The sequence below is a fragment of the Athene cunicularia genome (genome assembly GCF_003259725.1).
Source record: "Athene cunicularia isolate RWA chromosome 8 unlocalized genomic scaffold, athCun1 chr8_part1, whole genome shotgun sequence".
Lineage (NCBI taxonomy): Eukaryota > Metazoa > Chordata > Aves > Strigiformes > Strigidae > Athene > Athene cunicularia.
In genome coordinates this window covers 31,081,096-31,088,621 of record NW_020799109.1, presented here as the reverse complement: position 1 = coordinate 31,088,621, position 7,526 = coordinate 31,081,096, and the positions used below count along the sequence as shown (strand labels likewise).

At 45.5% G+C, this 7,526-nt stretch overlaps 1 protein-coding gene across 1 annotated transcript in view; it reads left to right on the top strand.

Moving 5' to 3' along the window:
• Positions 1-7,526, top strand: part of PAPPA2 (pappalysin 2) — a 91,712-nt gene that overhangs the window by 16,869 nt on the left and 67,317 nt on the right. The window lies entirely within an intron of this gene.

Here is a 7,526-nt window from a genome sequence, read left to right as displayed (position 1 = left end):
CCCCCCCCCATGGTCAGTCCTTCTGGATTTAGCATGGCATTTCCCCAGGCTCCTGCTGCAAATTTATTACATACACTGAGTTTCATTTATCTATTAACATTTCTATTTCTGCACTCTTTCCTCCTGCTTTTTGTCTCTTGTTCTGTATTTGTACATCCTGCCCCTTTCAGAGTTGGGACTTGCTGCCACTGTAACAGTGGTTCATCTTCCCTCCCACCCAGTCCAAATGTCGTTTAAGCCCCCATCCAACTGCTGCCACCTTTATTTTTTTAATCTTTATCTTGGGCTCTGCTCCAGTACCATGCCTTTAATTTTGTTGTACCACACTGGAAAGGAACTTGAATTCTGCTTCACAATCCTGAATAAAAGAGGAGACCATACATTAATTTTGTCCAGGGATGCATCTCAATTACACCAAGCTTCAGCTCCACCTTCCCTGCTCAACAGATCTGCTCCTTCCTTCTTTTGCTCTTTTTATTTCTAAAAGGATCTTTTACTCTTTGTTTTCACTGGGGACAGCTTGATTTCAGGAAATTCACATTTCACACCCATCTCCCTAGCATCTTGCATTGCAGTGGTGTCTGCTGGTCTTTCAATTCTTAGTTCAAAACCTGTGTTCATTCCTCCATTTAAGTTAATCTGAATCAACATATAACTAGTTCAGGCCAAGTTTTCTTTCTCTCATCAGCTCTTCCATAACTTCTCCACTGCTTACCAAAACCATTGTCTTTGGATGGTGCAGTGATGATTTAGTGAATAACTTTTAATCAAACACTTCCAGGAATAGCTAGGCTGTGCCATTGTTAACAATACTTATTCCTCATTCTATCTCAGGGCAAAATGCCCTGCAGGGCTTTCTGGTCTAACATTAATGTTATAGTCTTTGTTGCCCAAATCTGACCTCAGGAAGTTGTGAACTACCACCCGATGTAACTGGGAACCTGCCTGCTATGTGCTAGTGATCTGCAGCCAGTCTTCTTGGTCCTTTTCCCTAGTAAATCTATATGGAAGGGTCATGCTCTCGAACCAGAATTTGTCTTTTTGATCCCAGCTTTGCCAGTACAACTCTGACCCTGCAGCATCTGCTACTGCTTCAGTCCCAAAGCTAAATTCACTTCCCACATAGAGATTGAGGGTTACCTCTGAATCCAACGGGAATTTCTCATGCATAATAGAAACCCCTGATCCTGAAGGCTCTCATGTAGGACTTGCCTGATACTCAGGCAGATTTTAACCTGTCTCTTAAGCAGTGTTGCCAATGATGGGTGCTTCCCAGGCTGCTGTTCTCCTCATGCTGTCAGTGCCTCAGAGGTGAGTTTTTCCAGGCATGTCCCAGAGGTGTGCAATGCCCTCATTCATTGAGTACTCAAATGCTCTTTGGCTGGAGTCCAACACCCAGTGAAGCTGATGAGAGATTCCTGTGAACTACAGAGGGTATTATTCCAGCAGTGTGGTGTGTCCTGTGATCCTAGGGGAATGTCTGGCTGTTCATTAGCCTTCCCTTCACCTCTTGAATGTGTGTTGTATCTGGCTGTGTTACCAAAGCCTGTCCAGATGACAGTCATTTGGATGCTGCTGCCTTGTCAAATTGTCATGATACTGGCAATGATGTTTGTGGCATACCAGCATAGTGCTGGACTGGAGTCAGAGCTGCTAGACCATGGTCATGGGGATGCAAATAGTCTTAACAAGTACAGAAGGACTTAAGCTTTTGCCTAAAAGCACAGCATCCCCCCAGCTGCTTTAGTGCCAGAAATTTCAGGGTAGGTAAACCCAGAGTGTGAGGCAGCTGCAGCCACTAGAGTGACCATCAGTCTAGTCTAGAGGCAGATCCAGTAACCTGTCTTGGCTTGTGTGCTGTGCCAAGGTGGTACCATGTCCTTTTTATGTTGTGGTAGTGGGCTTTGCCTGTCAGCAGCAGGGCAGGAGGGAGGCAAGGATGAGCATCAGCTGGGAGTTCATGTTCGGGGAACAGGGATAAAAGTTATCAAATTCTAGCAAGGAAGATTTATGTCAGAGAGCCCCCTAAAGATTCATCATGGAGAAGAGTCCTTTGGCAGGGGTGAATTGGAAGACGTTTATTCTGGCTCACTGTCCAGAGGAGCATCTCTTCATTGATGATATGGAGAGTTTAGAGAGTCTGCTTTCTGAAAATATTCATGCCACTTGACTCAGCACATGTCTTCATGGATTGAGTTGTGGCTCTTGGACTTTTGGCTGGTGCCTCAGATGCAAGGTTGCCGTGTGTTGCATTAACCCTTTGCAGCCTTGAGGGAATGTGTTGTCAGCACACCAAAAATGTTAGTGGCAGACTAACTAACAGATGCTCTTTCTTGGGAAGTCTGAGGGATTCCTCCTTTCTCAAGCAGAGATTTGGGGAAAAAGGGAGCCTCTCTGCTTGAGGAGAGTAGGAAGAGGAATTTCCTTGCAGTGGGTGAAGGACATGAAAGCAGAGCCAGGAATCCCCTGTGACTTCATTAGGCTATATAGTTAACTGGATCTGGCTGGGTCTCAAGTATTTTCCAGCTGTCCATGGAGGGCACTTGGACAGCTTCCACCCAACCTCACTCCCACATCCCTTCTGAGATGTCTACAGGGAAAAGACTCCTATTTTTGAATTGCAGTGGAATTCCTGTGGCATTACACACTGCGTCCTTTGCAGTACCCAGAGAATTCACTTTGATTTATGGTACTGTATGGGGTACATGCTGGCCTTGCTTTTCATTCAGAAATGAATTTTGCCTTTCAGTGGTAATGGCTACCTTTGTGGCCCCAAGACTTCCTGTTATGATATGGCTGTCACTAGAAAGTGCCACTCTTGTTCCTCTTCTCCCACCTTAAACCACATCAGGCTTGTGTTACAGCATGATTGTCCATTCTACTGCCCCATAGATGAGCAGATCCTCTCTCTCACCTGTACACAGCAGTGGTCCTGTGTTGTTGCTGCCAGAAATTGCTGCCTGGAAAAGCAGCAACAGCTCTGTCTCTCCAGAGCATGTCAGGTCTTCTCCTTTCACCAAGCCAGCCCAGAGCTTGACTCACACCCACAAGTACAAAGATGCTGTCTGCCCTATAGGCTAGAACAAAATTGTCCAAAGAAAAGCATGTGAAAGGGATGTGAGGGTTTTCCAGGGAGGCCTGGGATTATGAGTGGAGTGTGATTTTTCAACTGTGCAGAAAGGAAGCTTTGGGTCTTTAGACCTTAATGTGGTGAGGTTCAGTGCAGTAATAGTTTTACATGCAAAGCACTAGTCATTTGATGGCTTTCCGATTTGATGTGATGGGGTCACACAGAGAAGATGGAGCAGAACTCCAAGATTCATGATAGGACAGTAAGCAATGGACACAAGTTGGAATGTGAGAAATTTGGATTAGACATTAGGATTTTTTTTTACCATGAGGGTGGTTAAATACTGGAATAGGTTGCCAAGAGAAATTGTGAAACGTCTGTTGTCAGAGATATTCAGGTCTCAGCTGGACATGGCATTGAGCAACCTGATTTAATTAGACCTGTTTTAAACAAGAGAGTCAGACTAGATGACCCGTAGAGGTCCTCTGCATCCACAGTTATGAGTCTCTGATTCCACTATTCTATCGTGACACAGTCACTGAAGCTTCTGTACTTCATCTTCCTTTCCTTTTTTTTGATAGCCTGAAATGTCACACGGTGACAGTACATCATTAAGTCCCACACAAAGCTATAAGCTCCCGATCCAGCTCCGCACCAGGACCACACAAGTGTCAGTGTGGTTCTATTGTGCTGCTGTAGTGCAATACAAGGTCCAGGCTTCTTCCCCTTCTTGCTTTCTGCCAACCATGAGTCCCACAAGTAAAGCAGTATGCAGTGTGGTACCTAAGCCTGCCTTAGAGTCAGATTGTCAGCTAGTGTCATTCAGCAGAACTTTAAGTCAAAAATATCACAGGTCAGCACTGTCATGAGGGAGGCCCTCATATTTGGACTTGTTCCCTCAAATACCATAATTTCAGATGGTGTTAATCCCCACACTCATTTCTAATAATGGCAATCCATGGTCTTCCCATCCCCAATCTGTCTTTACTGTTGCCTATGCTCTTCTTGCAAGCTCCACTCTCCCAGAGTTGCAAATACTTCCCAGATCAAGGTGGTACTACCATGCAGCTATCTTCTCACCAATGAGTTTTGGGTGCTCTTGGAAAAACATTTGCTTTGAATCTGAAAAACCTGATGACCTTTCTGTCTGTCTCCTATCCTCTGCCTTATTCTTTGAGCTTGATGTTTTTTGCTGCTTAGCTGATAGCTGTGCCTTCATGTGTCCTTCTGGGCTTCCTTGTGTTTTTGTGTTGGCTTGCAGTGTCCACCCTGCTGTAAATACCACCTAGTTTGGAATACTCCAGTCTTTCAGGCATTGAGAAGCTATTTGGGGAGCAGAGCAGAGGGCTGTCATTTAGGCTGTTTGTGGAGACCAAAGGCTGCTCTGCCTTCCCCTGGGAAAATCACAGAAGCACTGAGGAAGAGGGAGAGCATGACCTTGTCAGTAAGTGACAGGCAAAGACGCCAGTTACATGCTCGTTGTCTAAGCTAAGGATGCCAGTGGGAAATGTGGATTGAAGGGAATTGGAGTTGCCCATTCTAGAGTTGCTTTGGTCTTGGTTGTGTCTTTGGGGACACTAGCAGGAAGATATTTGTGCTTTCTATGTTGCAATGTGTGAAATCAAGGTCCTTTCCTCTCCGTCTCCATCCATCTTACCATCTCTCAGTGATGGAATGGCTCCCCCTATGCCTGACACAGCCCTGAACCACCCAAATCTCTCAATGGAGGAAATTACAGTTATTTATAATTAAGGGTTGACAAAAAATGTTGCTAGTGTCAAGGGAATGGCAGGCGACAGCCAGAAAAACATCATGTCTCCAGAAGAGGGACGACGGGAATATCCCTCTGAATAGGGCTGATGTCAGCTCTCAGAATTTGAACAGCCTGGAAGTATTTGGGGCTATTTTTCCAAGATATCATAGGTCAGGAATCAAAGTTATTTTTAAGTCTGTGTCCCCTGAGCAGCTCTGGTGCGTGAAGGAAACTTTCTCTCCCCCTTCCCCCTCCTTTATGCTCTATTTCTATGAAATTTTTGCTTGTCTTCCTTCCGAGTCATGCCACAAATATGTCCTTCAGGTTATTTATTTTTCTCCCTATCTATTCCTCCTGGCCTGCTCTCGTCTTGGTTGGGTTGAAGGGATGGCGTCAGCATGGCGCGTGTCTGAGATGCTCAGGCTAGACATCACAGAGAAGAGATCATGTTCTCCTAATTTGCCATTTCTGGTTGGGAGACTTTTTCTCTCCGCAAGCTGATGTGGCTGGGGAAAGTGTTCTGGGAATGCTGCTTTGAGGTGGGAGATCTCAGGGCCTGGTGAAGACAAGCTGGTCACCTCATTTCAGCATTAAGTGCTGCCATATAGTCCAGTCAAACTTTTCCAAAGTGACTGAAGTTTCAGTGCTGCTTTGTCACTGGGAAGGTTGGTGTCTCCAGCTCAGGACAGCCTATTGGTGCTGACTGGAAGGGGAGAGACAGTCATCAGATCCTGATTATCTGGAATCTCCCAAGTCAACAATGGCTTCTGAAAGTCTCTACTATTTCAGATCCAGGGAAGTGGCCACCCTTGGGTTTGCCATGCTCTGCTCCACATGCCATCCTGTTCTAGTCTGCTTCTGGAATACTTTGCCTCTCTTTCTTCACTTTTTCCTCCTTCTCTTCCATTTGCTGTAGCAACCTCTCTCTTTCTAAACAAGTCTGTTGTATAACAGCTTGACTAGGGATCTTGCCATCTCAAACAGTGTTATTTGCACATCTCTCATTGGTTTCCCTTCTCACTTCACATCTCCAATGAGCACATGCCTTTTTCCTGTTAGCCCATGCTCAGCTTTTTGTTCTTCCTTCCATAATTCAGTGCAGTGAGGAATGCACTAATGGACACCACTTCTACAGAAGCTGCTCATTCAGATATAGCTGGTGTGCCTTCATGGCTAGTCCAGTGTAAGGAAATGATCACTTTCCCTTCATAATCTCTCCGTGCAGCTCAAAGATGCCAATTGCTCCTGGAAGCATGGGAATAAGTGAAACGCTTTCCACCACCTTAATGTTGCTGTTGGCCTTATGCTGCGTTTAGTCATACTTATGACATATTTCCACAATGGTGCGTTTCTATCATCATTCCACAGTGATGTATTTGAAGCCTTTCCATGAGTTTTTTTCCCTGCTTAGACTCTCTTAAATTAATGGCTTCACAAACAGCAGGTCAGGGCCCTCAGATTTTTGAAGACTTAGAGACAAGTCTTAGAGACTTAGAGACAGTGTCTTCTAGGGCTACCTGTCTTAATGCCGTCTCAGCCTGTGAGGTTAATGGCACTGATGGTGGAAACAGTAGTACTTGATTTAAAAGAGTATCTGGCATTTGCAGCACAGCCCGAGGCCCTACAATCCCACTGCTATTATTATTGGAATTATTATTGTTATTATTACGTTAGATCCTGATCGTTTTACACAGCTGAGGACATGAACTCCCTAAAGATCAATGCTTGGACTGTTGGTGTATGGATGAATGTAATATAGACCTCTGACCTGTGCAGAAACAACCACGCAGAGGGGACAGTGAAACCTAAATTTCCTGACTGCTGTGTTTTTTTCTCCAAGTGCTGAGAGGTATGCCATGTTGTAAGGATCATTTTGTGGACACCCAGAAATACCCACGGGTGTAACTGCTCTGCTGCAATGCCTATTGCCTACTCACCTCTCCCAGCCCATTACCTTCCCATACCCTTTAGAAATGTATGTCTTTGATATCCTCATTTCAGTATTTTTTCTACTCCTGCAACTCTTTATTCCCAGCTCTGGAGATGGGAGGAGAGACAGCCAGCAGTGTAGTCAGAAGACTTTCCCCACTAAACATGCCCTTTGATGGATCAATCTCCAGAGATGTCCCTCTCTCCCCGTTAAGCTTATTTTGGGAGTTCCTGTGCTTCCCTGTCCTGGTTGCTGCAGACATCCCAGACCACATTTCCGAGAGAATTTGGGATCATGTACAGAGCGACAGATTCATGTGAAGAAGGCCCTGCTGTTTGCTAAGTGTTGGGGGGACCCAAGTATCACTCTTCTCCAAGGTCTGTTTTGAGCTGAGCTGGTTCTGAGACACCTTTGCTCGTGCTCTTACTTATACAATACACAGGGATAGGGGTGAAGTAACATGTTTCTTGATGTGTTATGTGCCTGGGTTCTGCAGGGACCCCTTGTTGTTACCATGCACTGCCACCTCTGGCATACTGGTTGTGAGGGCCATGGTCATGAGCTTCTCCAGACAGATTAGAGAAGCTGGAGAAGAGACTTCTTGCCCCCAGCTGGTAAACCCTCTCTGTTCCCCAAAAAAAGGTTTGTTGTCCACTCCTGCCCTGACCTGTATCAGGGACAAGCCCTGAAAATCCTCATTGGATCCAGCTGGAGTTCTGAATCCTTTTCTCTGTCCTCACACCTTGAGGAAAACTCACTTCCCCCCCCCCCCC